Source organism: Lissotriton helveticus, chromosome 8, assembly GCF_964261635.1.
Source record: "Lissotriton helveticus chromosome 8, aLisHel1.1, whole genome shotgun sequence".
NCBI lineage: Eukaryota > Metazoa > Chordata > Amphibia > Caudata > Salamandridae > Lissotriton > Lissotriton helveticus.
In genome coordinates, this window is record NC_136069.1 from 1227639465 (window position 1) to 1227655303 (window position 15839).

Genomic DNA, 15839 nt, shown 5'->3' on the forward strand with positions numbered 1-15839 from the left:
CATTATTAGCCAGGTATGACAGGGCACATTATGACGAATTTGAATCATTAATGAGGCATCTCCCTGATAAGTACAAGGATAGAGCAAATGAACTTATCCAAGAGGGCAAAAATATTACAAACACCTCTATTCGGTGTGCACTGGATGCAGCAGATACTTCCTCTAGGGCAGTTAACACCAGCGTCTTATTACGTAGACATGCCTGGCTACGCATATCGGGGTTCAAACCAGAAGTACAAAGTGTCATTCTTAATCAACCCTTTGATGAGCAACACCTATTCAGCCCTAACGTAGATGTATCACTTGAAAAAATGAAAAAGGATACAGATACCGCCAAATCTATGGGAGCCCTGCAGTTGCGGGCTCCCAGATGTTCATTTTGTCGCTCATCCTATCGAGGTGCCACCAGGGGATGCTCTTCGGACACAGTTTCTACCTCGTACAAAGCCCCTAAACAGTCCACTTACAGCAAGGGCTACCAAAGGGGTGGTTACAGGGGTAACAATAACAAAGGCAGAGGTAAAAATAACAACTCCCGCTCTGCCTCTACCCCTGCCCAATGACTCCCTTCCCCTCCCCTCGTCCCATTCCACTCCTGTCGGGGGAAGACTTCAACAATACCTGCCAGCTTGAGAAAACATCACATCAGACAGGTGGGTGCTCCAAATAATTCAGGCAGATTACTGTCTAGAACTAACATCTACTCCCCCAAACATACCACCCAAGCAACGTCCAATGTCACAAGAACATTTAACACTGCTCAGACAGGGGGTAATATCCCTCCTGCAGAAAAATGCAATAGAAATAGTTTCCTAATACCAAAGAAGGACGGATCGTTAAGACCCATCCTAGACCTCAGACCTCTAAACATTTACATACAGTCGGACCATTTTCACATGGTCACACTCCAACAAGTCCTTCCACTTCTGGTACTTAACGACTTCCTGGTCACTCTATATCTCAAGGACGCCTACTTCCATATTCCCATCCACACAGCACACAGAAAATATCTCAGATTTGTGCTAGACGGGCAGAACTACCAGTTCAAAGTGCTCCCATTCAGAGTCACAACAGCGCCAAGGGTGTTTACCAAATGCCTAGCAGTAGTAGCAGCACACTTTAGAAGACCACATATTCATGTCTTCCCATATCTAGACGACTGGCTCATAAAAGCCAGCTCATACAGCCAGTGTGTACAACACACTCGCGCTACTGTTCAACTGCTTCACGACTTGGGATTCACAGTAAATCACACCAAATCGCATCTGCAACCCTCGCACATACAACAGTATCTCAGTGTTACAATAAACACCCAACTAACACTAGCTTATCCCTCTCCAGCCAGGATAACAAGTGTACAAACTCTCCTGACAAAATTCAAACCGCAACACTCGCTACCAGCTCGAGTGTTCATGCAACTCATAGGAATTATGACATCTTGCTTATTTGTAGTACCTCACGTAAGACTGCAAAAGCGTCCACTTCAAGAGTGCCTAGCAAGCCAATGGAACCAGGCTCAAGGTCAACTAACAGACCTAGTGTTGGTAGACGGTCGGACACATCGTTCTCTGCAATGGTGGAACACCAAAAACCTTTCCAAAGGGCGACCGTTTCTAGAGCTAGTTCCTCAAATTGTTATGACAGCGGACGCATCGCTCTCCGGCTGGGGAGCTCACCTACTGCATCACACCATGCAAGGCAGGTGGACACTGCAACAGAAGTTACTCCACATCAATCATTTGGAGTGCCTAGCTGTGTTTCTAGCCCTAAAAGCATTTCAAATTCAAGTGTCAGGCAAAGGTGTCTTAGTCCGCACCGACAATATGACAGCTATGTACTACATAAACAAACAAGGGGGAACACACTCTCTGCAGCTCTCTCCGTTAGAATAGCAGATATGGAGATGGGCTATACCACTAAAGATCTTCCTCTTAGCCCAACACGTCCCAGGAGTACAAAACACTATGGCAAAACTGCTAAGTCGACAAACGCAGCAGATCCACGAGTGGGAACTTCATCCGCAAGTTCTTCATCCGTTCTTTCAAATGTGGGGACAACCTCGGATAGACCTCTTTGCCACCCACGAAAACGCAAAATGCCCAAGCTTTGCCGCCAGATACCCACACCCATTGTCCAAAGGCAATGCGATATGGATAAACTGGTCAAAACTATTTGCGTACGCTTTTCCTCCTCTCCCGCTACTTCCGTTAGTGGTACGCAAACTACAACAACATTCCCTGACGTTCATTCTAGTCGCTCCAACTTGGACCAGACAACCGTGGTACACCACGCTATTGCAGATGTCTGTAATACCACACCAAAAACTAAACCTATCTCCACCCCTATTCACACAGAACCATGGAGAGATCAGACACCCGGACCCAGCTCAGCTCAACCTAGAGATCTGGCTCCTGAGGTCATTGAGTTTGGTTACCTCAGCCTTCCTCCAGAATGTATGAACGTTATCAAAGAAGCTAGACGTCCCACTACTAGAGCATGTTATGCTGCTAAGTGGAAACAGTTTGTCATATACTGCCAAAACAACCAAATAATCCTTTAGACATGTCTATTCAATACATCATAGGATATCTATTACACCTTCAAAAGTGTAATTTAGCCTATACATCAGACTACACCTCGCTGCCATTGCAGCATACTTACAAAATAGACAACATCTATCTCTTTTTAGAGTACCAGCTATAAAAGCTTTCATGGAAGGACTCAAAATAATAATTCCTCCCAGAACGCCACCTGCACCAGTGTGGAACTTAAACATTGTTCTCACAAGATTAATGGGACCTCCCTTTGAACCATTACATAAATGTGAATTGCAATTCCTAACCTGGAAAGTTGCTTTCCTAGTAGCAATTACTTCTCTCAGAAGGGTTAGTGAACTACAAGCATTTACCATTCAAGAACCTTTTCTGCATATGCATCATAACAAAGTGGTTTTTCGTACTAATCCTAAATTCCTTCCTAAAGTCATTTCACCATTCCATCTAAATCAATCAGTTGAGCTGCCCGTATTTTTCTCGCAGCCTCAACCAGTCGCAGAAAGAGCTCTACAGACCTTAGACGTCAAAACAGCATTACTGTACTATATCGAAAGGACACAAACTTTTCGTAAAACAAAACAACTTTTGGTGTCTTTTTCACTGCCACATAAAGGCAACCCCACATCAAAATCAGGGATCGCTAGGTGGATTGTTAAATGCATACAAATATGTTACCAGAAAGCCAACCGTACGTTAACAATTCCTCCAAAAGCCCATTCTACAAGGAAAATAGGGGCTTCAGTGGCATTCTTAGGGAACATTCCCCTAGATGATATATGCAAAGCAGCTACATGGCTTACACCGCACGCATTCACAAAGCATTACTGTGTACATGTGCAAACTACACAACAAGCCACTGTGGGCCAGGCTGTACTAAAAACACTGTTTCAAACAACTGCAACTGATACTGGTGGTCGCCGCTAGGTGTGGGTACTGCTATACAATCTATGCAGTGTGTAATCTGCAGCTCATATGCCTCGAACGGAAAATGCTACTTACCAGTATGCATCTGTTCTTGGCATGTAGAGTTACACACGCTCACCCGCCTCCCCGGCTACCTTTATCTGTTCCAGTATTATCTTAATTAGATACAAATCATATGGTCATCACTAACTCTTGTACAGCTCCATCACTTCCATAATGGCCAAAAACAATCTGGGAATGGAGCCGATGCCCATGTGCAGTATCATCCAAAGGAGGAGTCACCTATCCCGAGACTTCCAAAGACTTCTACAACAAAACAAACTGCAAACATCTGGGCCCAACACTAGGTGGCCATCTATGCATAGTGTGTAACTCTGCAGCTCCACATGCCAAGAACAGATGCATACTGGTAAGTAGCATTTTCCTTATCATCTATATCTTCATGTGAGGCTTGCAAGGTTTGCATTATTTTGCATTGTTCCTACATGACTTTGCAACATCCAACAGAGCACATTAGATGGAACATATTGCATCTATTCAACAAAGCACGGATATGTAATATAGTCTGTTTTCACACAACTCTCATCTGATCTAAAGACTAAACTACATCACACCACAAGAATATCTATTAAAGGGGACAGCTTCCATACACGCACACAGCTCAAGTATGCCATACACCCTGCTATAAGGTAGTTCATATCACTGTCTTTCAGCAAAATACTGCACATTGCATATAGCCCACAAAACTAAACAGAGCACCTCTTGCAAGCTAAATACAGCACAGGTATGCCAAGTGGTTGGTTATCACTATGCAAAAAAATACTAGACAGAACTCCTAAAAAATGAGATTAGGGGGCAATATGTATCAACCAATTTTTTTGTCGCAAACGCCGCGAATCGCAAAAAAACAGCGTTTGGGACTAAAAAATAGAGAAAAGGTATGTATGAAAGAAATCGCATCGCAATATAAGGAATTGCAAAAATTGCGATTCCTTACATTGCGAGAACATGTTTTCTGCGAATTTAATTGCAATTTCTTATTTTGCGAGGTTTCATGTTTGCGAAATTGGCAAACCAGAAATCGCAAATTAAGAAATCGCAATGACATGTATGAAAAAATTGCAAATTGCGAATTCGTGAAAATCTCCATTTAAGAAATCGCAATTACCACCGAGTGCATGCAGGTGGTAACCAGGTTGCAAGTATAAAAAGTAACCCACGATGCAACAGAAACATCCAAAATGACAGGACTATACCTGATAGCCAGGAGGCTGCGTATCCGTGCCCTTGCACAGAGGAGACGGAGACAGGAGCGAATATTCAGACTGCGCATCACGCTGTTCCAGCAGACTGAAGAGGACATCTATGATAAGTACAGGCTGCACCCACACACCATCCTGGACCTCATAGATGAGCTGAAACCTTTTTTGGAGCACCCAACAGGCAGGACACAATCAATTCCTCCCATGTGCAGGTATTGTGCTCAATGCACCTTCTGGCCTCAGGGTCTTTTCAAGGCGTCATAGCAGAGGTTGGTGGGGTGTCCCAGAGTGCTTTTTCGCGCTTTTTTTCATGCCTTTTTGGATAAAATGTTGAACAGGCTACAACATCACATTTACTTCCCAACACCCAACAGGCATTGCATGAAACAAAATTTGATTTTTACCAAATTGCACGTTTTCCCCATGTGATTGGCTGCATTGATGGGACCCATATTGCCATCACACCACCAGCAGCTACAGAATGTCTTCAGGAATCGGAAAAGCTACCATTCCCTGAACATCCAGATTGTGTGCAATGCCAAATACATAATCAATGATATTGTGGCCAAATACCCAGGCAGCACGCTTGACTCCTTCATTTTCCGACATAGTGGGATACATGGACGTCTGAGTGCTGGACAGTTTGGAGAAGGATACCTGCTTGGTAAATATATCTCACACATCCATCCTTCCATACATTAGTAATTTGTCAGTGGAACATACACTTACTCTTACTTCCCTTCCATGCAGGTGACAGTGCCTACGCAGTGCTCGACTTCATCTTAATGCCATATTTAAATCCATCAAATGCAAGTAAGAGAAGATACAACAGGGCACACCGGTCAACGCGCAGCGTCATAGAACACACATTTGACATTTTGAATAGCAGTTTCAGGTGCATACATAAAAGTGGAGGGGCATTGCAGTACAGGCCTGAAACATGTAAGATTGTAACAAGCTGCGCAATGCTGCACAACATGGCAATGAGGAAAGGCACTGAAATTGAAGTGAGTGACTCAGACACATCAGATGATGATTACACACCTCCCCCTGACAGGGCAACAGCAGGAGTAGGAGCAGCGGCTGGACGGCAGAGACGGTCTGAGATCCCACACAATTACTTTTAGGTAAGAAAAAAATGTAGTCTCACAAAATATCTGTATCACAGGTGCTGTGTTTAATCACACTTCACACACCTTATTTGTTTAACAACCCATAACATGTTACAGCACAGTCCTGGCACTGTTCAGTAAAGTAATTGATAAATCATAGTTTTGTTGCATCAACATTTGAAAAAGTAGTGTACTGTAGTACTTTACTTCCTACGGTGGCGGCTAGGTGCAGGGCGGTGTTCTGATTGTGTGCTCTCCATTCCATGTGTACTAGCAGCACCATGTCTGCCACTTCTGCGTTGAGTGACTTGCGATGTAGGAGTAGGAGTGTTACTACTCTTGCTAGAAGTCTCCTCACTTTCTCCAGAAACCATTAGGGTGCAGGCACCAGAGTTGGCTGTTTGTAATAGTTCAACTGCATTTGTGACTTGATCCAGGCCTCTAGCAATATCTTGACTGCAGTGACTCATCTCCCTCTGCATGGTGATGCTGCGCCTTGTGAAGTTTGATGTTACTGTACAGAGGCGGTTAACAGCCTTTGTGTAGCTATGCATACGTCCATGTGCAAGATGAGCAGCCCTGTTTCTTGCTGTCTCTGTGCGCTCCAGTGTAGTACATAATTTGTCTATTGCCGCTGCCATCGCCATCATGCCCTCACCCATGTTTCGCTGATTACTGTTTAATTTTGTTAGCTGCCTATTTATTGACCGCAGAGCCTTATGTTGCAGGCGCTGCACCTCAAGCATGTCCTGCTCCAGACCTGTGAATACAGTGGGTGTCTCAACATGAACACTACTACTCCTGGACCTTTGTGCTCCGTATGTGCGTGTTCTTGCTTGCAGTTGCTGTTGGCCTAGGCTCTCACAAGGGTCCACTGTGTCTTGGCTACTGTCTCTTGCAACCCCATGAATGTCCATATCATCCTCCAAAGGAGGCAGAGGGGACACATGTTGACGCTTGCTGCGCACTATTGGTGTGGAGACACGTTCCTCACTACTTTCCCCTTCATTGCCAGATTCAACATGGATTTGGGATTCCTCTCCCTCAGCGATGTCCCCTGGTGCCCTTGATTGTGCTGTGGATGTAGAGTGGGACATATGAGTTTGTGTTTTGTTCCGTATCTTGGAACAAATAACGTTTTCTATTTTGAAGTTCTATCAAACCAGACACTCTCATTTTAACTACAATCAGAACCACAATGTAAGCCTGTGTTTCATTGCTATCAAATACAAAGTATCCTTCATGAGACTACAACTCCCATGATGCATCTGTATGTGTATGTTAAGGAGTGATCCTGGACTAAAAACTTCTTTGCTCAATATAGCTCTATCTACACTGAGTGCATGCAACACCTAGCTGATTTTATCTTTCTGCCATGCATCTTACCTTGAGCACTAGAAGTAGGGTCAGAGCTGTCAATATCAGCCACTCCACTAACACTCTCAGCTAGGAGAGTGGCCTCCACGAGTTCCTCATGTGGTGTTGGTTGCTCGGCAGTAGAAGTACCACCTCCAGTCTTCTGTGCCTCCTTCAACCTTGCAGCCACCCTTTCTTTGGATCTCTGGCGCATATCATACCATCTTTTTCTTAATTCCTCTATGGTACGTGTGGTGACTCCAACAGCATTCACCTTCTGTTGAATTTCAAGCCAGATCTTCCTCTTCCTGGACTCTGGAACTTTCAATGCTTTCTTTCCAAAAAGCAGTTCATGGCTGCAAACCATCTCCTCAATTAAAACTTCCTGCTCCTTTTCAGAAAGCTTATGCTTTCTTTTCCTCTTTTCAGCATCCATGCCCTCCTGTGGCCAGTTCAGTTCAGCCTCCAAACACTCTCCTAACTGCCACTGGGTGTGGCTCAGGCAAGCAGGTGCAGGTGAACACTCCCTCTTCCTGGTTGTGGTGTCATCAACCTGCACCTGCTTTGCAGATTCCCGCTTTTGCGATTTCTTAAATTGCAAATTTCGCAATTTAAGAAATCGCAAAATATTCTGCGAATTTTTAGCAATATTTAAGAAATCGCAAATATTTTGCGAATTATTTCATACATCCCGTTTTGCAAAACTGCAACTGCGAATCGAAAAATTTCGCAATTACAGAATCGCAAAACAGATTCTTGATACATGTGCCCCTAGATCAGCTATTGTGATACCAAAGCAGACTGCCCACTAAGAAGTGCTCCCCACACACAAACGCACACAATAAAACATCTTGCACAGTTTTCACAGACACACAGAACAAACTAGATTGAAGACAACACACACATCTAACAGAGCTCAGACATGTTACATACTCCACAACAATATGCATGAGGTACTTCTATCTGCAAGGCAATGGCCTTAGTTTCATAACTTAGAATATACATAAGTCAATTTTAAATCCCCCAGCTAGGCTTCTCAGGCCATTTCTTATACTCAATTCAATAAATAAGTCATAACCACCAAGTGGAAAGATGCCCAGCACACAGTACCTGCACCAGTGAGAAGGTAGCTGACCCAACATTCTCCCGGTTATTTGGTGTGTGCCAAAGGAGACATAAATATTTTAAACTCACAAATATTTTGTTTTAGTAACTTTCTACCCGCCTATTTAATCGTACCTAGACTCATCTCACAAACACATTATGAGAAACTAATAACTCTAATGCTGTATATATCTGTAGATCACAATAGGGATGAGCTCAATCAATGCCAAACCAAAAAAGACAAATATCTTTTACTGTACATCACACCCCATTCGACCTTTAATTTACTGCTTTGGGAAATGAAACACTTTATGGGGAAAGGAGTAACCCTCTATGTTCTTTAATATTATTTTCTTGACAGACCGCTTACATTTCATATTTTGAGAACTGAATAACAGTTTGTTGCCTGTAAATCACACAAGGGTAAACCAGGCAATTGGTTCCCTGGAAACTGCGACATTCCCTCTGCTGTTTGCAAGCCACATCTGCTTGGACTGGTGGACAGAAGACCCACCAAAAGTGCCTCAATTAGAACGGAGTATATCACAGCATTCCTCATAAGCCTCATCTGGATGGACACCACCCATATCTTCCCCAGGAACTAAGTTACACCTACTTTCTGATACTTTCCTCCTGTGTGGACATAGACCTGCTTGCATAGAAACAAATTGTAAATAATTTCTGTGTTAACCTCAGAGATAGCAGACCCCACAAATACTCACTTTGGAATTGATTAACCCTGTATTTCTGATGGATGCATCTGCCTGTGGATTCCTCACCTTTTGAATTACCCCTTACGCAACATTCCACTGAAACTTGTCTCCATAGCTCTCTCACGTCGAAGAGGACGTCACAATGGAACGGCTCCATTCTCGACCCCGCGCAACATAATCGGAACCATAAGAAGACCTAGTTGGCATGCTGACGTCCGACTCTGCACATCTTGAAGGCGTCGACGAAGCACAAGAAAAAGCAGCGTCATGGGTCTAGGTGTCACTTGTCCAAGGATAAGTATCCGAAGTCAGGGTCTCTGGTACTTCGGCATCGTAGAAAGGATGAAGAATCACCCTCTCCTTCTCCTCAGGTGACTCTAGTGCACTCTCTGGCTCCGAGAGGTTCTCCGACGCCCAGGGAAGCATCACCTTTGCCTCCGACCACTCCTCCTCTGGCTCCAGTGTTACCGGCGCCGCAGCCGGAGCCAATCTTGCAGCCTCCTGTAGCTGTTCCTGAGCAGGCGATAGGGGATCCATATCCGTATCCTCCCTTTCCGGCTCCAGGTACGGATCCTTCACAATTCTTAAATGCGATGTTCAGCATGTTTGCCAAGGCGGCTAACCCTACTGGTGCGCCTGTTGGCCCCATGGGACCGCTGTCTTTCAACATGGGCTTGCCACCTCATTATGCCCAGGCACCTTTTATGCCGATGACCCTGGGAAGTTGGCCTCTCTCGACTCCAAGGCACTCTATTGCCGTTGCAATCCCTGGAGGGAAGAATGGAGTTTTCTCTGGTGCCGTCAGCTATCCCTGTGAAGCGTCCCTTGACGCCGGCCCAACTTGACTAGTGCAACTCACTGTATATTGACTCAAATAAGAACACGCACCACAGACTCCAGGTTATGCAGAATGCATTGGTGAGACTGGTTCTGGGCATACCTAGGGGGCAGTCCGCTCCGAAGGGACTGGAGTCCCTACACCGGCTCACAATTAACAAACACATTGGATTTAAATCTCTGCATGGTTCACAAGGCCCTTCACCTTCCATACCCTGCAAGATTGAAAACTATGTTTGCCCGGTATCTCCCAGCTAGACCCCTTCGTTCTTCGCTTCAACTTCAGCTCACAGTACCAAGAACCAAAAGAAGAAAATGGAGCAACAGAGCATTTTCTACGGCCACTAGCAAACTCTGGAGCTCCCTTCCACTAAACATAAGGGCCATTCCTCATCTCCTACCCTTCAGGAAGGCTCTTACAACCTGTTTGTTCTCCCTGTAGTCATCTTTTTTTGGACTATGAGCTGGTTCTTTCGAACGGTGATCTATATAGCTCCTTGACGCCTTTTGGTAATTGTTGCGCTTTACAAATTTAAAATCAAATCAAACCTGTTCATAGGGGCAGTACTGGATACAACTCTGAGTCGTGCTTTCCCGCCTCCTCTAAGGATTCTAGACATCCAGGCTATGATTCCAATTTTTCAAGATGGAGCGGCTGTTCCAGTTCTGAAGGTCTTGCGCCAGCTCAGTCTGTTCGCTTCCTGCATACTGTTGGTCAACCTTGCATGCTGGCACATGAGGTCACCCCAGTGGTGCCTCCGCAGGCAGTGGTTTCAACACAACGGAGATCTCAGGGAAGTGGTCAGAACCTTCAGAGATACTGCAGCGGAGCTGTTATGGTGGACTGTTTCGAAAAGCCTTTTTCAAGGAAAGCTGTTTCAACCTCCTCCTCCGGTGACTACAGTAATAACGGATGCCTGCACTCTAGGGTGGGGAGCTCCTCTGGGGGTTCTGGAGGTCAAGGGCCTTCGGTCTCCTGAGGAAAGATTGCTTCATATCAATCTTCTAGAATTGCGGGTGATATGTTTGTCTCTCAAGGCCTTTCTTCCCTCACTTCGTGGTCAGTCAGTTCAGGTGCTATGTGGTACATACACAAACAGCGAGGAGTAGTGTCATACCATCTCCTCAGAGGCTCTGCGACTCTGGTCCTGGGCTCAGGACCATCAGATTTGTGTAATTGCAAATCATCTGGCCGGAGTTCTGAATGTGCATGCAAACAGTCTCAGCTGCCGTAGTCTGATGATCACGAGTGGCATCTCCATCCAGAGGTGGTCCATTACATTTTTGGAATGTAGGGGTTTCCTCGGTTTAACCTGTTTGCCACTCACGAGAACACGCACTGCCTGCCGTTCTGCAGTCTCCAGTATCCATTGTGGCAAGCGTTGGGGGACATTTTTCAGATAGACTGGGTCTCACAGCTTCTTTACGTATTTCCTCCCATACCCCTTGATTCCGCGAGTGTGGAAGATTCGCCAAGACCGGACCCAAGTCATATTGATCGCTCCGGACTGGCCAAGAAGGGTGTGGTACACAGACCTCCTTTACCTCTCACCGCACCCTCCGCTCCGTCTCCCTCTCAGGGCAAACCTACTCTTGCAGTCGCAGGGGCAGGTTCTTTACCCCCACCTCCAGAGCCTGCAACTTTATGCCTGGTGATTGAAAGGGGCAACCTGAGCTCTCTCTCCCTCCCGCCGAATGTGTTGGATGTTATTTTATCGGTCAAAAGACACTCCACCAAATCTGTTTACTCCGGTAGGTATGCCAGTTTGGTGAAGGCCCATAGGAATGAATGGGAAAGCATTCCCTAATAGCGAATTGCAATTATGCGATTCGCTATTAGGGAATGTGTAGGAATCGCTATTATTTTTGCGAAACCTATATGCGTAAGGAATTGCAACTCCTAAATAGCGATTCCTTAAAAATCGCTATTAAATAATCACAATTCCTTATCGTGATGCATGTGCCCCATAGACCCTTACTGCAGGAGCCTATATATATTAGGAATAGTATGCAGGCACAGTAAGGAAAAAAATCTTAGAACCCTGCATCCTCAGGCTAGCCACCAGAAAAAAACGGGCCGCATCTAAAGGTTCGGAGTGCCGAAGGCTGCCCCCAGGCTGTACTTTGAGGATCACTGTGTTAGAGTATGTGGCAGTCAACATATAGCTCTTACACAGCATGTAGTGTCTGTATTCTGCAATACAGGATTCATATTGGCAGATTATTATCAAAACGCCAAGTCTGAACATCTAAACTATGTACTGCAAATCTAGCTCACAGAGGTGATGTACTATTCCCAGTACTTATGACGGAACATTGTTGCTTGAGTAAAAAAAAAAAATCCCTGGGTAGGTTGCGAGTAAAGAATGTTGTGAAAAATCAGTATGGGAGGCATTATAATCATCATAGCCTACGGAGGGTGGGTGCAGGAGTCATTGCGAGCTTTCAGGTACTTTTGCGACGGACTGAAAATCAGTGAGAATAGTGTCCCAGGCGTTGGCTAATGGGTATTTGCACAGCCCTGAGGTGTCTTCCCTGTGTAAGGCAATGCTTTCTGCCTGGGCCCATGTGGTCATTGAGCATATCCATTCCTCGATCGTGGGTGATGTGGGAGTGTTCCGTTTGGGAGTAATGAGACGTTTTGCTAACAGATGACTCCAGTCAATAAATCAGTCAGTGACCCTATATTTCTTATCTCATCGGCATAAACCTAATAAACACACTTTTCAAGTGTGTAGTGCTAGGTGTTACGTGCATTGTGCCAAATAGGACGTGATCACATTCCAATAGGAGTGGAAGGCCAGACAAGCCCATAGCTTGTAATACTTCAGCATCAGCTAGAGAACATCAGGGACAGGTGGCGTCCATGCGTTGAAACTATCTATTAATCTTGTTCGGTGTGAGATAAACTCTATGAAGAATATAGTGTTGTATGAGGGGAAACTGCTGATGCATGGGGATTTCTAGGATTATGTCCCATTCCTTGTCTGTGCACTGGCTACCTAGGTGTGCTTCCCAGTGGTGCTGTAAAGGGAGAAATGATAGAGATGGTTGTGTTCGTAGAGCATCAACCAACCAGTAAGTTAAGTGTTCACCCGACCATAGGACATGGAGATATTGTATGGTGAGATGCATAGGGGGCTCTTGGTGCACGTCATCCCAATTGTTTCCCAGGGTTCATATCAATGAGTTGTGGAGAAGAAACTGACCTTGGGACAGTCCCCCATCATCTTATCAAGAGTCCAGTGGCATGAGAATTCCTTCTTGGTATAGGTCTCCGAGTGTATGTAGCCCGGTGGCATGGCAAGTGACGAGTTCAAGTGGCAGTGTAGTTAGTTCCCCAAATGGTGTGCCTAGTAGTGGAAGTGCTGGAGCATATGGATGAACATGTTTAGTGAGGAATAGGCAACGCCTGTAGTAGCCGTAAGCGACTGTTAGAAGGGGCGATCCCAGAGTGGCAGGATATGCTCTCCCGACCACTCCGTGACCCATCTCTCCCTGGAATACGGCCGAGTCCTAACGTGAGGTCCTCGCCGGGGAGGACTTCGTGTCTCAGATCGCACACACTGAGCTCACACCACACTTATGAACGGACACCACACCGTGGATTTCAGCAAGAAGGTTCTTTATCACACAGTAGAAGTTAGGCAAAATGAACACGTATTTACAAGCGATTGAGGGATCGTAAAGTCTCGGTTGTAAGGAGTAGGGAAGCAAGTCAGTTTCAGTATTGGGCTAGTACGAAGCGTACCCTGCGCACAGCTCTCAATCCTCGAGCTGGGGGATACGGAAGATGGAGGTCGTACTGGCTGCTCCACTCACTCTTCTCGAGCCAGGTCGTGTTGGTAGCGTCGATAGTCCAGCCGGACCAGCGTACTCCTCGAGCCACGACGAGGTCTGCAGGACTCGATCTGGAGTGAACAGAGTGTCTGTCAGTTCTTGAGGAGCTGCGACCACGTCAGCAGGCCTCAGGGTGTTCCATGAATGTGCTTAGAGTTCAAGGATGATCCGCAACGAGGTCAGCAGGGCTCCGAGGTTCCAGTTCCTTCTTCACGAGGATGAGCCGTGACAGCATCAGCAGGGCTCGATAAGTTCAAAGTTTCGGTCTTCTCAACCAAGGGTTGAGCCGCGATCCGATCAGCAGGGCTCTCTTGTCCAGGATACAACTGCCCGCTAGTTCGTGGACGGGCCTTGATATAGCGCAGTGGCCCTTTGATCCTTTAGAAGAGGCGTCCGGGAATTCCCAGGCGCCCAGCAGGGTCTGGAGCCAGCTCTCGGGGAGGCCAGAGGTGTGATCGAAACCGGCCCTCAGGGGAAGGCCAGAGGTGTGAGAGAAGCCAGTCTCCCAGGGGAGGCCAGAGGTGCAATCGAAACTCCTTGGTCTTATCTCACTCAGGAATCCCTCTACCCCCCCAGCCGGGCATGGCGCGTCTCAAGCCTAAGTTTCGCTGGGGCCGGGGTCAGGCAAGGCCTAGGGAGTCGGGGACCTCGGGAAGGGTAATGGCGGCCGGGGGCCCTGGGGGGTGATGCAGGTTCTGGGCGCCCGGTACCGGGAAGGGGGATGGCGGAATGCGGGGATGGCCGTCTGTTGGTGGGGTCGTGTAGGGAGCGGGGCGGACAGGGAACGGGATGACCAGGGGTTTCTGGGTGCAGGGCTAGGCTAACTGGGTGCTGAGGAACGGGGGGAGCCACGCCACGAGGCCAGGTCCAACAGCGACCTTCCGGAGTGAAGGCCGAGGCATCTGGGCCCGTGTGCAGGGGTGGAATAAATAAAGCAGTGCCGGCAGTTCCCACACCGGGGAAGTAATAGCACTGTCAGCAAGATGTAAGCCTCCCAGCCAACGTGCGACCCATTGGATCTGAACAGCCGAATAATAGGGCTCAAAATTGTGGAAAGCCAGTCCCCCATTGTCAGTGGGTAGATAAAGCTTCTGTAATGCCACCAGGCATCTAGATGTGTGCCAAATCAGGGAGGGGAGCAGTCCCTCAATAGAGGTGAAAAAGGGTGTCAAAATGTAGAGGGGAAGGTTAGCAAAATAGTAGAGGAACCATGGAAGCTCAATTATTTTAATAAGGGCTATGCGACCTGCCACTGACAGTGGAAGGGATTGCCAGAATCCCATCTGGGAACGCATTAGTGTCAGTGCCCTAGTGAGGTTACCATTGTAAAGATCAGTGTCGGAGTGATAGACTCGAATTCCTAAATAACGGAAGATATAATGTTTGCCAGGGCAGCCGAATACCGTTGAGTGAGGGTGTTGGGTCTACCCTTGCTGGATTGAATGGGAAGTGGCAGAATTCAGTCCATTTGATTCTCAATCCTGTCAGTTTAACATGTTGCAAAAATAGAGGCTACAGTATCCGCTATCATTGTGACGTCTCTAAGATACAGCGTGGAAAAAGGAGACTTGTTGACAACAGTGTACCACAAAGACAGCTACTTTTTGAATCCGGAACATTCATAGTCATACCTTCCATCACCATAAAAGTGAAATCAATGCAGGATTTTGCATATCAGAATAACGTCTGCACCAAGGGTTGTTCACAAAATGTGTAGTGGTTGTGGCTGCACACCACCGGCAACAAACCATTCACATTTAATCCTATCTAGAGGACTAGCTAGGAAAGGGAAGAGCGTTACAATACTGCCAAACCAGTTAAATTGTGCAATATTTTGACTGTTCTTATTCAGGGATCATAGCTTGAAGCCACCCCTCCTTTCCGTCTTGAGTAGAGATTTTCTTGGCAGGAGAGTTGGACACCAATACAGCAATGGAAATACCAACTCAAAAGATAATAGTGGCATTTCAAAAGCAAATTCACCTCTACCAGAAGTCTCACTCTGAAAAAACGATGATGAAAATATTTGAAAGGGTGGAATCTTGCATTCTTTTGCTACCATATGCACAACTGCGTATGCACCCGTTAGGGAAACCAATGGTCTCTTACAGTGGTGGACTGGGGGGATTTAGCAGT